This window comes from Pelodiscus sinensis, chromosome 1 (genome assembly GCF_052426305.1).
Source record: "Pelodiscus sinensis isolate ZL-2025 chromosome 1, ASM5242630v1, whole genome shotgun sequence".
In the NCBI taxonomy this organism is placed as follows: domain Eukaryota; kingdom Metazoa; phylum Chordata; order Testudines; family Trionychidae; genus Pelodiscus; species Pelodiscus sinensis.
This window is the reverse complement of record NC_143052.1, coordinates 218,525,177-218,541,494: the sequence shown is the minus strand read 5'-3', so window position 1 is coordinate 218,541,494 and position 16,318 is coordinate 218,525,177. Positions and strand designations below refer to the sequence as shown.

The following is a 16,318-nucleotide window of genomic DNA, read 5'->3' as shown; positions in this document are numbered from 1 at the left end:
AGGCAAGTGACAACAACAACTGCACACTAGCAAGTGCCATTTTACCTCCAGGATAGAACCACAAGTCTGTAGTGCAGAAATGAACAGACAGACAGAAATCATTGAGATTTACTTGAAATATCAGAGATGTGACAGGCCACCTGCTGGCACAGGAGAAAAAGGTAAAAACGATTCCTCAAGGAATAGGTAAGGGGGAAAAGAATATGTATTCATGCCAGAAGAATTCCTGAATATATTTGCATCACCACGGTTACCAAATGGAATTATTACAGACACAAACCTCACCAAGGCTTCCAAGTCCAAGTAGCAGCTGGTTGAAACCACAACATAATCATCCTGGAGTGAGTCACATTAGCAGCTATATCCTGAGATATAGATACTGGGCTGAAATAAACCACAGATGACTAATAAAATAACTCTTTAGAAACTATTCCCAGTATATTGTTATTCCAAAGTCAGAGACATTGTCACAGAGGAATTAAAGAAGCTAATACACGAGATGTCAGGTTGCAGAGATGGTGTTTCTATGATGCTGCCTTTGTTATACCTCTGAGGCTATGTCTACATGATGGGGTTTTATTGGAAAAAGGCACACAAATTCTGATAGTTTTTTTGGAAGAGGCTTTTCCAAAATTCGGTCTGTCTATACTGGCCTAAATTTAAAAAAAAAAAACCCTTTTTCGGTTGAGCCCTTCTTCCTCGTGGGAGGAGGAAAACGGGGCTTCCGAAAGAGTGCGCCTGCTCTTCCAAAAAAAAAAAAAGATAAGAGCAGATGCATTCTTTAGATGCGGCAGAGTTTTTTTGGGATACCTCTGGTGCTCTCTGGCTCTGATCCAGCAAAACACTTTTGTGCTGATGTGCACAGGACTACTCAGGTGTTTAATATTAAGCACACGCTTAAATACTTAGCTGAATTCTGGCTAAGGAGTTTATCAGCTCTTTGGATGCATAGTGCAGAAATAGAACCAAGTGTATAAAAAGTAATTAAAAGTCAAACTGTCAATAATATTCTGTTACTGGACTAGGTACATGTTGCTCAAAGTTCTTGTGGCAAAAAACAAACAAACAAAAAACCCCTACAACCCTACACACACACACACACTCACAAATTGTGATTATACCTGATGTGCTCAGAATTAGGCCATCATCCCCAGCCAGTATACTGAGCAAGAATAAAAAATTACCTTTTGAGAAAGATGAGTGAAATTAAGGAAATCAAAGCTCCTGGTGCCTGCATCTCAGAGGCAAAGAAAGGAGATTGGATCACATTTACATCTTGATACAAACCATGAAAGCCAGGATATTCAAAGCTTAGATCTGTGCTACATCTGTGAAAAACAAACAGACAGCACAAGACCAGGGCACAATGAAAAGAATCAGAAAGGAATATTGGCTTAAGTGTACCTTTTGAATCTGTTGGCTTTTACAATATTTAAATATAGAGGGCTTTCTTCCCCTGTGAATTCCTCTGGGCTCTGAGATATAAACTTCAAAAAGAGAGAGAAAAAAAAGAAAGCCTTTTTATCATGGAAGCTGATAAACTAGAATGGCACCTTTTGTTCTGATGTTTTGATCAGCTGAATGTAATTCTTGCAAATATGTACTTAGGATCAGTGCAATATGTATTGAACTGCATTTAAAAGGTTTTTTATTTACCTAATTAAATAGGTAGTTTGGTTTGGACATTACATGTATTATTTTCCCAACAGAATACTATAATGGAAGGCTACTGTTATGGATGACTGTATTTTGACTCTGTTTTTATGTACAGAAGGTCTATTATATATGTCCCAATGTTATGTATTGTTTACTGAAGCTTAAGCTGTAATGGTCTTGCACATAAATACTTCTTAGCATTTGGATTAGTGATCAGACACTCCATAATGATATGTTGTCAATCCAACTGCTAGCCACAAACACTGAAGTGCACATGCTAAGAAACTGAGAGGTTGAATTTAGAAAAAATGAGGAGCATAGTTTATAAATTGAATTTCTAAATAAAATCTTGTGATTTCCCTATTATGGATTTGTGATCTACTGAATTTCAGTTTTAAAAAAACAATGCCATTTTTCATTTGTACAAATGCAAAGCATGCTAAACAATCAAAACTTTGTTTTGTACATAAAGTCCAAATCCACGTTTCATAGTTTAGAGAAATAAATTGTTTGGGGCTAAGGTTGTATTAGAAGGCCTAAACAAAAATCCTGATCCAAACAGTCTCTGGATTTGGGGGTTATCTGAATTAAACACTGAAACTCTAGTCAGTATCCAAATGTTGCACCTGAGACTTAGCTCTATACTGTGCAATCAAAAATCTAGTTCTTAATGTCATATTCAACTTTACCCAAATAAATTCAAGCAAAACACGCTGTGCAGTTAGACTGCTACTATATAAGACCTGGGGAAAATAATCTGAGCCATCTATCATTCTTTCCTTCTCTCCAGCTCAACTGCTACGGCTAGCAAGTTGTGGAATAGAATCAAGGTCCCACGTACTCCTTCCAATTTGTTCAGGAAAAAGGAGAATTAACCCAAAGAGACTACTCTTCCACTCTACGCATGCTGTGATCCACAGTATAGGTAGTGTATAATTCAAGTCATAATTTTGCCTACTGAAAAGGAAGACATATAAAAATAAAAAATATAAATAAAATATTGAAGAAAAGAGAAATTGATAGTAATTAATCTAATCAGAAACTAGAAATTATAGAAAATTGATAATGGAAGCAAAAGGACACAAGAAGAAATCTATGGCAAATAGAATTAAAGATAATAAGAAGGAGGTTTTTAAGGCATATTAGTCCTGGTCTACACTAAGGGTGTGTCTAGACTACCTAGTTTTGTCGACAAAAGTGGACTTTTGTCGACAAAACAATACCAGCGTCTACACTACCGCGGAGTTCTGTCGACGTAACGTTTTTGTCGAACTCCGCGGTTTTGTCGACGCTGGTATACCTCATTTTACGAGGCATAACACTTTCTGTCGACAGAACTCTGTCGACAGAAGGTGTTATTGCCTGTAACACTGCGTCCAGACTACGGAGTTCTGTCAACAAAGTGGCTTGCTTTGTCGACAGAACTCCATGTGTCTGGACGCAAATTGTCGACGGAAGTTTTGTCGACAGTATCTGTCGACAAAACTTCCGTCGACAAAACGCGGTAGTCTAGACGTACCCTAAGGGGTTATTTTGAAATAAACTCCTTTATTTTGAAAAAGTAAGTGGAGCATCCACATTACCAAGACCATTATTTTGAAATCTGTACTCGTGCTTTCCTCTGGGAATAAGCTTATTTCAAAATGGTTATTTCAGGAGTTAGTCTTTCAATTTTCATTATTTTGAAATAGTTTCTTAGCGTAAACATGCCCTCAAGGACAAAAAGAATCCTAATGGCAGTATTGATACGCTTTTAGACAGAAATGGCTATCAATAATAATAATCAAAGTTAGAAGTATTCAACAATTAATTTTGCACTGCAATTTGAGGGAGAAAACAGATGATGAAGTCAGTGTAGCAGATTTTCCATTCTACTAGTGCCTCAGGATGAAAACAGCAGGTCTCACATTTAGACATTTTTAAATCTACATCAAGAGTTTTAAAATAGCTGGCTGAGGAGGTTGTTGGATCATTAATATTGATTTTCACTATGTTTTGGAACATCAAAGACATTTCAGAGCCTAGAAGAAAGCTACTGTAATGCCAATATTTGAAAAGAATATACAGGATGATCCTGGTAATCATAGGTCTGTCAGTATGACATTGATCCTGTTCAAAATAATGCAATAAAGATAGAAACAGAGTAATATATTTAATGCCAATCAACATGGGTTTATGGAAAAACAAATCCTGTCAAACTAACTTGATTTTTTTTTAGGAGATTACAAGTTTGGTAGATAAAGGGAACAGTGTTGGTGTAATAGACTTCTATAAATTGTTTCAATTGATACTGCATCATATTTTGATTAAAAATTAGAATATAAAAATAGCCCTTATTAAATACTGGCTAACTAAGGGTGCATCTACACAGCACCGTAAACTCAAAATAAGATATGCAATTTGTGCTAAGAAAATTGCATATCTTATTTTGAATCTCTTTCAAAATAGCTCATTATGAAATTTGGTGTGCCTACGCAGTGCCAAATTTTGAAATAATATGCTATTTTGAGCCATGCCTTAACCCTCATACAATGAGGTTTATTGGGATGGCAAAATAGCACACCTGTTTTGAAAAATATTTCAGTATAACAGGCGGCTTGTGTAGATGCAGGGTAGCTGTGCAGTGTAGACATACTCTGGAGTTGGTTACTAAGGTGGGGGTGAGGGATGGCGTTGCTGGTGTTAGCCAAGTATTCAGCGCCATTAATCACCTTCTGCTAAGGAGGGTGGTGACTCTGGGCAATGTGCAGGATATACCACCACGAAAAGGTTCCCTCAGTTTGGTGGGGTGACTGATCATAGCAATCAGCCTTGCCAACAAGTACATAAACAGAAAGGGGTATTTTTCTATGGTGTTGCCTGCAGGTTCTTGTAAAAGCCACATGTCTGGGGTGTTGAACCAGAATGACCGTTTGCCTTCTTGTATGCCCTCTGTGCTGAACAAGTGATTAAATTCAAAAGTTATCAGTCCTTTAACAGAGGAGGGGCTGTTGCCTGTGAACCTGACTGCTGGGCAGCAGAGTAAAGAACGTTTACTGGAACCGTCACAGCAGAGCATTGTAGGATACCTCCTGGATGCCAGTTAAGCCAACATAGCCAAGGCAGCATCTGAACCGTCACCTTGTCAGTCTATATAAAATTAATCACTACATCTCTCGTGGAGGTGGAATAATAAAGATGATATAGCAGAAAAGTTACATCAGAGGAAGGGACCCGGTAGTGTAGACACAAACATTATTAGGGCTACAGAACTGCATAGTGTAGACCAAAAACCAAAACAGCTCAGTCTTATCTGTGAAAGCATGCAGCTGCTGCTAACCGCTGATTTAGTCACATTATTTATTTAGCAGTTACCGGTATGCATCCTGTAAATTACTCTGTGTTTAGGAAAAGTCCCTAAAACCATTTTTCTTCTGGAAGAGATCCAAATGAGATGTGAACTGGTCCTACAGTTTAAAACAAATTCTGAGAAACTTGGTAACTTACACATTGGTTCTTTCTGTGTATGCACCCCTCTTTGCTTAAGGGTTTCTATGCCTGCAAAGCTGCTCCAAGTCTAAGTCACATCAGCTACTGAACAGAGCAACAGGGAGCAAACAGACAAAAGAAACAGAGTTTCTGTTAATGTTGACAATGACTCACTTTCACCGATGCATATTGGCAGTGGATTTAACCAACTGTTACCCCTTTTTGACTTATAGTAATAGAGATGTACCTGTGTTAGTCTGGTTTTGCTGAAACAGAAGACAGGACTATGCAGCACTTTAAAGACTAACAAGAACTGGGTCTGGCCCACAAAAGCTCATCACCTAATAAACCATCTTGTTAGTCTTTAAAGTGCTGCATAGTCCTGTCTTTTGTCCCTTTTTGACCTGAACAACTTGTCCTAGTTTGGGGAGATAGGGATGTTCCAGGTGAAAGCAGAAATTATTGGAGTCTGGTATTTTCTTTGATGAAATCTTGTTTACTTACAAGGAATGTATAAAGCAGGAGTGAGGAACCTTTTTTGGGTCGGGGACTGCTGACCCATAGAAAAATCAGTCAGGGGCCACACACAATTGAGAAGCAAAATGAGAAAAAACAAAAAGCTCTCACCCATCACTGATATGATCCCCAACTGAGAAGAAGAAATATATTTCCCCCATTCTCCTCACACACCAGAGCCTAGGGGAGCCCAGGCTAGTAGATTTTGTTTGCTCCAGCCCCACGGTGGGGCGGTGGGAGACCAGGGGGATGGAGTGCCAGCATGGGCTATCCAATGCTGGAGGGGGGAGGCCTGAGCCTCCAGGGGCTGGATCCAGGCAAGCGGGGGCCACATCCGGCCTCCAGTGTCTCTGAAAAGGAACCAAAAGGAGCAGTTTTGTAGGTGACAGCCCCAGGCCTCTTTAGTGAGCATCAGACTCAAAATGTCTCACAAGCTTTTTCCACCAACCTAGTGCTGTGCGCACTAGCACTTATATCGGTGTAACTTATGTCTCTCTGGATGGTGGACTATCCATATCTCTGAGTGACATACGTTTTCCTGATATAGGCTGCAGTGTACAAATAAACAACATTTCTGCTTATTGTGAATATTCATTCTTGCAAAGGCTGTCTAGAGTTTGTCACAAAGACTTCTAAATATCTAAGTACTTCTAAGGTTTTCCCTGCCTAAAGCTGATAAACTGGGCTATATATTAATCTCCACTTCCCACCAATATTATCTTTGTATAACTACCGTATAAACACATAATTATAACACCAGCTCTTTTTTATTATCAACATCTGTACTTTGGATCCATTTAATTTCTATATTGTGTCCATAGTTTCTTTATAAATCAAATGTTTGAAGACCATTAAGCTAGAAACACCATTCACTATGGGTGCTTCTACACTGCTCCGTTATTTCATGATAACTAGTGTTATTTCGAAATAACAATGCAAGTGTCTACACAGCCATTCCATTATTTTGAAATAATTTCAAAATAACGAACAGCTTAATATGAAACCTGTAAACCTCATTCTGTGAGGAATAATCTCTTCTGAAATAACTATTTTGAAATAAGGCAAGTGTAGACTCTCCACTGCTGCTATTTCAAATTAGCCTCTCACCATGGCGATTCTAAGTTATTCCTCCCCAATGCCTCCTGGGGCTCTAAATTGTGATAACACATCTACATTAGGGAAGCCTTCCTTAGACTAATTTTGAGGCTTCCCTGAAGAGTAGATGTGCTATTTTGAAATAAGCTATTTTGGAATAACTATTCCGAAATAGCTTATTTCTAAATAAGCATGCAGTGTAAACATACCCTATGAGACTATCTGCACATGCACTGTAGTTCCAGGGATTCACAGAGGGAGGAGAAGTACAAGTTACATTCTTTCTTGAGAGGCTCATGACCATTAGTGCCCAGTTGAGGGCAGACTGTCAAAAACGGGGTAAGTACTCCAAACTGGTGTGCATTCCATAATTAGATTTTACCAAGCCAATAACAAATGTGTACTTCTGGATAACGCTGTGCAGTTGGAGGGTCAGTACTGGCTTCCCATGGGGCGGGGAGAAGAAAGTCACGAGCCCTCCCCCCGGATCCATCTCAGATCCACCTCAGGAAGAAGCAGAGTCAAAAGCAGCTCCACATGCTGTTTCTCACTCTCCCCCAACTGGGGGAAAAGCAGTGCAGGGACGCACTTCCTGAAGACTTTCCCCACTGATCCCATTGTCTAGAATCCGGCCAATGGGAGCAGCAAGAAGCTGAGCCTAGGAGCACTGCCTGGGAGTGGCACAGGGCATGAAGGCAAATAAGTGCCTATCCCACATGCACAGACCCTTCACCCCCACCCCATCACTCATCCCCCTGCTGAGACCCCGCACCCCCAGCCTGCTCCTGTACCTTCCCCCTGGTCAGATACCCTACCCCCAGCCTGCTTCTGCACCCTCTCTTCCTCCTATACCCTCCCCCTGGCTGTACACTCTACCCCCAGCCTGCTCCTGCACCTTCCACCCTAGCCAGACATCCTACCCCTACCCTACCCTGCTTCTGCACCCTCCCTTGCTCCTGCATCCTCTCCCTCCTGGTCACATACGATGCCTTCCCTTGCTCTTGCCTCCCCCACCCAGACAGACACACTACTGCCAGCCTGCTCCTGCACCCTATCTCCATCCAGATCTTGAATCCTCACCTCCTCCAGCACCTACTCTCCCGCCCAGATCCTTCACCTCCAACTCTAACCCACTCGCTCGATGCCCTGTCCTGCACACTGAACCCCTCATTTTTGTCCCCACCCCAGAGCCTAGAGGGGTCCACAAAATCCACTAACCCTGGAACCCCAGAAGAGTAAATCTGGCCTATGGGAAGCCCTGAATCTCAGTCCTCCTTGTTCCTCCGTCTACCTCCATGGAGCAGGAGCACCAGAGGAGTAAGGTGTCTCAGTTGGGGGCCACATCAGTGAGGGTTGGGGGGTTTTGGAGGGATTTTTTTGCTTCTCACTCGTGTGGTTTCCAACTGATTTTTCAGTGGGCCAGTGGCCCTCAGTTCAAAAAGGTTCCCCATGCCTGCTGGATTGATGCCTTTTGGGTTGGACATAAATTAATATTTTACTTTATTTAAAATGAAATTTGATAAACTAACATGAGAAAGTTAAAGTGCGTAATCTGTTTAATCATTTAAATTAATATTTCCTTTCTTACTGATTAAATTAAACAATTCTCCCTAGCTGCAGCACTAGCAAAACGGCTCAGGTGTAATTATGCAATTAACAGCGAGTTTCCCTTAGCAACTGGTTGCATTGAGCCAGTAGGGCCATGGGCCAAAATATTTGAGAACCACTGCTGTAGTCTCACCAGTCTTTTAGGCTCTTGCCACCAAGGTAGATTGGATTTAGTGATAAATGGTCACTTACACCAAAAATCACATCATATTCAGGTTGCTCCCAGTCCCAAGAGACTAGATGTTTACTCCAGATCAATTAGTACCCTAGATCTTACAAAAAGGCAATGCCTGTAGCCAATCCTGTAATAATAAACCTTTAGATAGTTTAACTAGGAAAAAGAAATGAGACTCTAGCTTCAGTTTGGTTTGTCTGGCCCTATGAGAGTTCAAATAGAAAAGAGATGAAAACTCTTTCTGCTAGCTGTTTTTATTTCCCTCCTCCAGCATTCAAGGCTATGGAAGGAAGCCTTCTGCACATATGTCTCCATGTGTGGATGGGGCAATTAACAAAAACTTGTGTTTTATAATGCCCCCTTGCATTTTAATAGTCTTCTTGGATGGAGGAGAGGGGATGATTTCTGTGTCTGGATTCATAAGTTTGAAAGCAAAACTCACAATTTCTTATAGAGTGGAATACTGACATTACAAGTGAGTTTAACACATGCCACAATTTACAAGCATTGTATAGACTCACTTTTTATAAGACTAGTATCTGGGTGGGGGTGGTTAAGCAAATGTAGCATATAGGTGAACTGGTCCCATCTCCAGCTGAGAGTTTGTCAATTTTTAGCTAATGCCTGCAGTCTTGGCAAGAGTGCTGCCACAGGGTCTGCCTTCAAGTCAGTAAGACCAGATTCTGACACATTTTCTCACACTGGGTAGCACCTTCCCCCCCCCTCCAACTAGCCCCAGGGAAATCACTGGTCCAGATCCTGGTCCAGGTGGTGCCAATTAGCATAACTCCAGTTAAATCAATGGTGCACCATCATGATACACCCGCTGCAGATGTACGCAAGACTATTTGTGAAGGAAGCTGATACCCAACATAAGTAAGTGTATCAGAGTGTGGTCCTAGAGCTGCATACTTATTGATTGGGTCATATCCTACTTGAGCAACTCATGCACTATTAGTCCCAGCACTCAAGGACTCTACTCATGTGAGGAGGGGGAGACATGATCTGGATCTCCAATAAATAATTCCTTCGTATTTCTAAAGGTAACATTTCCCCACTACTCCATGTCATCAGTGTCCTATGAAACCTACACGTCATCTCTATAGAATTCCAGGTCAGATGGCATTGTTTTCAAGCTAACTGCTACAATTTCTTAAGGCCATCCATCATGCATACAGAACAGCTAAACAATCACATTTTCTGCAGTCTCTCTACTTGAAAAAGTTGTCATCTATTTTGTTTGGGTACAATGAACAACTTGACTTTACAGGGGCAAATTGCTCTAAAAACAACACCAGGAGGGAATGATTCACAGCACAGAGAAACTCATCAAGGACATCCACTGTACTACAAATAAAATTAATTAAGAATCATGGTAGACTGTAGTGAGATTTAAGTGGTTGAAAGCTGTGACCAGATCAGGTATATGTTTCTTGTTTTTAAATATGCTAAAACCAAAAACTGTTACATAGTAAATCTCAGAGGGATAAGTCTCAGAACTGGAGATGAAATGTATTTCAAAGAGGTAACCGTGTTAGTCTGTTTCAGCAAAAACTACAAGGAGTCCGGTGGCACCATAAAAACTAACATGTATTTTGGCATAAGCTTTCAAGAGATACAGCTCACTTCCTCAGATGCTTGAACTGAAAGAAAGGCAGGGATATAGTGATGGGAATGTAACATCAAGCACTGATTAGTCTTTTGACCTCTGACCATCGTACATAATGACTACTTGCATTGAAATTAGCATTTTCTCTAAAATTTCAGAAGCTTTCTTTGAGAGATTATTTAGTTACAAGAGTATACACAATATAAATGTTTGCTATTACATTATAACAGGAACAGATGAGTTAAATCAATGCAAACACCCTATTCATTTTCATGAAGTTTAAACACCTAATACATGATTGTACATCTAATCATTACTTTGAAGTATACTAATATACCAGTGAATTGACCAGTTAAATACTTTAGCATGACTTGGCCTGCCAGCATCACAACAGTAATGAATAAAGCACATGACAACATTATCATTTGTCATGTTAACACCACTTTTTTTGTTTAGAGAGTGGATTTACTTTCTTAATAGTTCTGTGAAGGGAATATAAGAGCCAATCACATAATTGAGATCTTAACTGAGCCATTTTGACTACTATCACCATCAACTGCCACCAAAAGTTCAAGGTCTACAAAGCTGAAACCCACTCTAAACTTGTAAACTTCTCTGCCTTTGAAATTTGATAAAGTTCTTTTCAGTATCAAAAGTGACTCCACTTCTTAATTTTGGTTTGAACTTGCAAAAGAAGTACTGCAATGCACGCTGCAAAAGAGATTATTCTCACAGTACATGTGACCCAGCTGATACCAGGAAGTACAGTAAATAGGCAACTAGAGCAATGAGTTGCTTGTTGCAGAAGCTGCATTCCAACTAGCAATGACTGGAATGAAGTAAAAACACAATCAAAACAAAGCCATTTAGGACCAGGTTTGTATTAGCCATCCCCCACCCCATAAAACTACTGGTTGGTTTGCATTATAATCTGAACTCTCAAAGAAGAATGTGAAGTCCTGTGGCACCTTAGGGCGCATCTACACTGCAGAGTTTAACTCGAAATAAGCTATTCAAATTGAGCTAAATCAATAGCGTATCTTATTTTGAAATAGGGAGCACCTACACAACGCTTACTTTGAAATAGAGCACTCTTCCTCCAACTTCCCTTACTCCTCATACAATGAAGGTTACAGGAGTCAGAGTAAGAAGTCCTCCAGCTTGACAGTATTTTGACACTATTTTGAAATAACTTCCTGCTGTATAGACTTGGACTAAGTTATTTCAGAATAGCATTAGTTATTTCGAAATAGTGTTACATTGTAGACGTGCCCTTAGAAACTAACATTGTAGACGTGCCCTTGGAGACTAACTAAAATATATACAATCATGAGCTTTTTGTGGGCAACACCCTGGATTTTGCCCACAACAGCGCATGATTCTAAATCTTTTGCTTAGTTTCTAAGGTGCCACAGGGCTTCTCATTGTTTTTAAAGTTACAGACTAACATGGCTACCCTTCTGAGATTTCTCAAAGAAGAGTCAATGAAAGATTGGCTAAGATGCACAAACCAGTGACGAGATCCACTTCTAAAGAAAGCAAAACCTGCATTTGTTTTCTGCTTCATAACAAAACCGTGTGAAACTTGATGATTGGGGGACTTGTTTAAACTGGAAACGCAGAGCAAAATTTGAGAATGACATGTCCATGGAGCTAAGCCAAAGAAAACATTTGACAAAACCATGTGAAAATCTAGCCATCAAGTTTTGTACTGATCTTCTTGAGACTTACAGGAAGTGAATTTCAAGGGACCTCAGAGACATTTAAGAGGGACAGATTTTTAGCTCATATAAACCCTTGACTTGACTTTGGTGCTCCTATGGGGCATTAAGTCACCAGCTAAGGATCAGGCCCTAATATTTTAATCCATGCAGATTTTCTGAGTCGTCCTCCACAGCTTCATTTTTCCTGAGAATTTCTCATGCATCAATTGAAACAGAAGTTTCAAATAAAGAGAGGAACTGAAGTGAGGCCAAGCACATTTATGTAAACAGTAGAGCCAAGAAGGAAGAGAGAGATATACAGACATTCTAATACAGACATTCTAATGTGAACTGAGTTGCATACCAGGAATACCTTGGACATCATTCATACAGTTTATACCTAGATGTCAGTAATGTGTTGAAAACTCCCCCCTCTGATATGATGTGAAATTCTTGGTTGTTACTGAAAACAGTTACATTAGCTTTCAGATGCTTTCCATAAACACATTGTCACCTCTGCAAGGATTTAACAGTAGGAAACTCATGGGGTATGAAAGCTCCACAGCTGTAGATGCTGAAACCAAAATATTGACAGACTGTCCAGAATAACATGTTTGACCAAAGAGAATAAAAGTTTGTATGAAATAAGCACAATTGTGTATGAGCAATCTTTAGATATTAGCCTGGAAACAGAACTGAATGCAACCAAGTCTGGAAATCAATCCAATTTAAGTTTTACAATTATACGTTATGCTAATGCATTTTTTAATTTGTCAACCCAACTACCAGCAAGTATTGGGGTGCAGACAAAAGTAACACTGTCAAATACCCAGTTTCATCAGTTATTTAATAGTCATTGTGAAAATATGTAATAAATGGGTTTTATTAAAAAGAAATTATGATCAGAAAAGCAAAAAAAGTTGTTTTGTAACATGTAGCTTCCAGAATATGAGTGGGACAAGGTAGGTTTGGTAATATCTGTTACTAAGGATGTGAAATTTTGATTAATTGATTAGTCGATAAGTGTTGCTACACTTCAAAGAACAAAGCGCTGTGGGGAGCCTGGGGCCAGCAGGGAAGTCCCCCACTGGCCCCATGCTCCCTGTGGCATTTCAAAGTGGCAGCGCTATGTGGAGCCCAGGATCAGCTGGGGACTCCCTCCTCCCTGACCCTGGGCTCCAGGCAGCGCGGCTGCTTTGAAACACCGTGGGAAGTCCGGCATCAGGCTCCTCACGGCATTAAAAAATGGCAGTGCCCCATGGAGCCCAGGATCAGCTAGGGACTCCCCTGCTGAAACCGGGCTCCATGTGATGCTGCTGCTTTGAAATGCCACGGGGAGCCTAGGACTAGCTCCTGAAACACCAACAATGATGTTTCTAAGCGGCAGCACCCAGGGCCGGCCCACAACATTTTGGCACCTGAGGCAGGGAGCTCAAATGACGCCCCCATGCCTCCTCACTTGGGCCAAAACTTTGAAAGGTCTCAATTCTCTGAGACCTAGTGGCACCCCCCCACAGTCTGGCACCAGAGGTGGCTGCCTCAGTTAGCCTCATGATAAGGCCAGCCCTGGCAGCACCACATGGTGCTGCCGCTTTGAAATACCCCCTTCTCTTCCCCCAGGCTTGCTGCCTCTTTCTGATAGAGACAGCAAGCGGGAGGGGGTGGGGGGGGGGTGGGGGGGGGGGAGATGACTAGTCAACTACTGTGTTGACTATCCGATAAGCATTTGCTTATCAGATAGTCAACTACTCATTTACATCCCTATCTTTTAGAAGTATAAAATGGCACCATTATCTTCAACAACTGTGTTCCCTGTCTATATTCAGAGTCATTCACTACCAATTTAAGTGACAACCCTGCCTCCCCAAATCCACAAGTCTTCCCTCCTGTTTTGTTTCAGCCAATATTCAGGTGCTAACAGAGCTGCAGAACACTGGGTTTTGTTTGACTCACATCAACAGAACTGTTAAATAAGATTTGATTATAGAACTTTTGCTATTGGGTTGTTGGAGTCCAGCTTTTCCCTCAGCAAGTTTGATGGAATCAGTAAGAAACATGGAACCACACTACACCAATTCCTTTTTCGAGTATAACCTCACGTCAGGAGTATTTAATTCAAACTACAAACCACCATGAAAGCTGGGCTAATTTTTGGAAGACTGGATGCAAAAGTCTGAGCCAGATAATGAGCAACCTACATAGCTAAAACCAAACAAGGGAGGAATCTTAAATGCTTAAATTACCCAAATGCTTAAACTTTCTCTGAGGGCATACTTATTTTAGAGTTCTTGTTAAAGGGGCTGATTTTTAGGAGCAGGGTTTTCCTCAATAGTTGACAACTCAAAGTTCATTTTCTAATTCTTGCTTTGCAGAGATGGTCTTTTATTTCTGGAAATCAGTGATGTGCAGGAGGGGCCTGAAAAATTCTGCCTCCAAACTTAAGGTAATGTTGGAGTGATGGCTTTTACTGCCAATAAAGTCAGCTCATAGAATGAATTTATCCTTAAGGCTCAAAAATTCTTCTGGAGCAGGGCTGACCTTACCATGAGGCAAACTGAGGCACCCGCCTCAGGTGTGTTGGGGGGGAAGAGGGAGGGTGCGCCACTAGGACTCAGAGTGTAGAAAATTGTGTCTGCTGCTGGTGCATATGTATTTTCTCTGCTCTAGATGCACAGAGATGGTGGAGTGCTGTGCTGAAGGAAGAAGGGCACAAGAGACATAACAGGCAGGCAGGAGAAAAGGAATGGGGGCATCCTTTGAGCTCCCCGCCTCAGGTGCCAAAATATTATGGGCCAGCCCTGTTCTGGAGGATGAATTGTTTGCTTATCCATGGGAACAAAAGACAATATAGCTATGGTTACATAGGCTATGTCTAGACTGCAGGCTTCTTTCGAAAGAGCCTCTTTCGAAAGATCGCGTCTAGACTGCAGGTGGATCTTTCGAAAGAGAAATCCGCTTTTTCGAAAGAGAGCACCCAGCGAGTCTGGATGCTCTCTTTCGAAGATGGCCTCTTTACATTGAAGAACGCCTTCTTTCGAAAGAGGAACTTTCGAAAGAAGGCGTTCTTCCTCGTAAATTGAGGTTTACCGCCATTGAAAGAAAAGCCGCGTTTTTTCGAAATAATTTCGAAAGAACGCGGCTTGAGTCTGGATGCAGGGGAAGTTTTTTCGGAAAAAGGCTACTTTTCCCGAAAAAACCCCTGAGTCTGGACACGGCCATACTGACAAGGTGGGTGCTAGAAAATAAGCCTATAAAATAGATGGGTACTTAAAAATTAATTCCTCAAGTGGACTACCATTTTCTAGCTCTACAAAGTCTTCTGCCTGCCTCTCAGATTATTCAGGCTGAGCACTGTTCTATACTATCTACTCAGTATAACTTTTTTTTGAACAGCATAACATTTTCCAGCAAAGGGCAGTTTACTATGTGTCTGTTTGCGAGGTGATGTTTCCTTCCTTCATAGACGTCGTGGCAGTTTGTAAAATACTAGGATCACTTATGTGGGCAGCTAATGCTAAATAATAGGGGGAGGGGAACCAGGAGCCTTTGTAAATAAATTCATATTACAAAAACTGGATTGGTAATAGGATTGAGTCATTTAGGTCAATTGGGGATTGATTTTATTTTAGTCTGGGAGAGATTATATTATATTGTTATACTGGCATAAAACTTCAAAGGATATGCTGGGAATCAAGCTGATTTATAATGGCTCTGGAAGACACATTAATCTTATACAGTACGGTGCTCTCAATATACCATACCAAATGCTAGTGAATGCAGGTGGACATTTATAAATATCATTTAGCAAATGAATGAAGAAGGAATGCTAGGCTTGGGATGGAAGCATTCTCTTGAAACAAAAATCAGTATAGGCACCACAGGTGGACTGCCTACTTCCTTAACACAGAGATCTATAATCTTATTCATTCTCTGTTCCAGTGGAATCACACCCTGAAATCAGTGGGCCATATTCTCTACACATTTTGAAGCCTTTTTGCACCACTCAGTAGGGATCAAGGGGCCATAATCTGGCCCAGTAGGGAATTCCACTAGAAGGAAACTCCCAGCTGGCAAAAGTGCGTGATAGTCATGTCCTGTGTTTCACACTCACCTCTCCCAGGATAGCAGGTGAGTTGTGAATGGGAGAGGATATGTCAGGGCATGCAGGTAGTAGAGCAGAGTTCTAGTGTACCAATTCTCTAGGGCAGGGGGGGAGAACCTCCAGCCTATGGGCAACAAGCAGTTTGTCAGGGCCACCAGATGCTTTGTTTACCTGAGCATATGCAGGCATGGCCAGTCACACCTTTCAGTGGCCATGGTTCGCCATTCCCAGCTAATAGGAGCTACAGGAAGTGGCATGGGCTGGGCCACTGCTTCCTGCAGCCCCAATTGGCCAGGAACTGCAAACTGTGTTCACTGAGAGCTGCAGGGGCTCATTGCCTGCATATAATCAGGTAAACAAACTGTCTGGCAGTCCACCTGTAGCTA

At 41.2% G+C, this 16,318-nt stretch overlaps 1 long non-coding RNA gene across 1 annotated transcript; it reads left to right on the top strand.

Annotated features, from left to right (window-relative positions):
• The first annotated feature begins 251 nt into the window (after positions 1-251).
• LOC112545734 (uncharacterized) lies at positions 252-14,326 on the top strand. Its single transcript, XR_003089280.3, has 3 exons — positions 252-341; positions 2,447-2,581; positions 14,203-14,326. It is a non-coding gene; the product is annotated as an uncharacterized LOC112545734 (long non-coding RNA).
• The last annotated feature ends 1,992 nt before the right edge of the window (positions 14,327-16,318 follow it).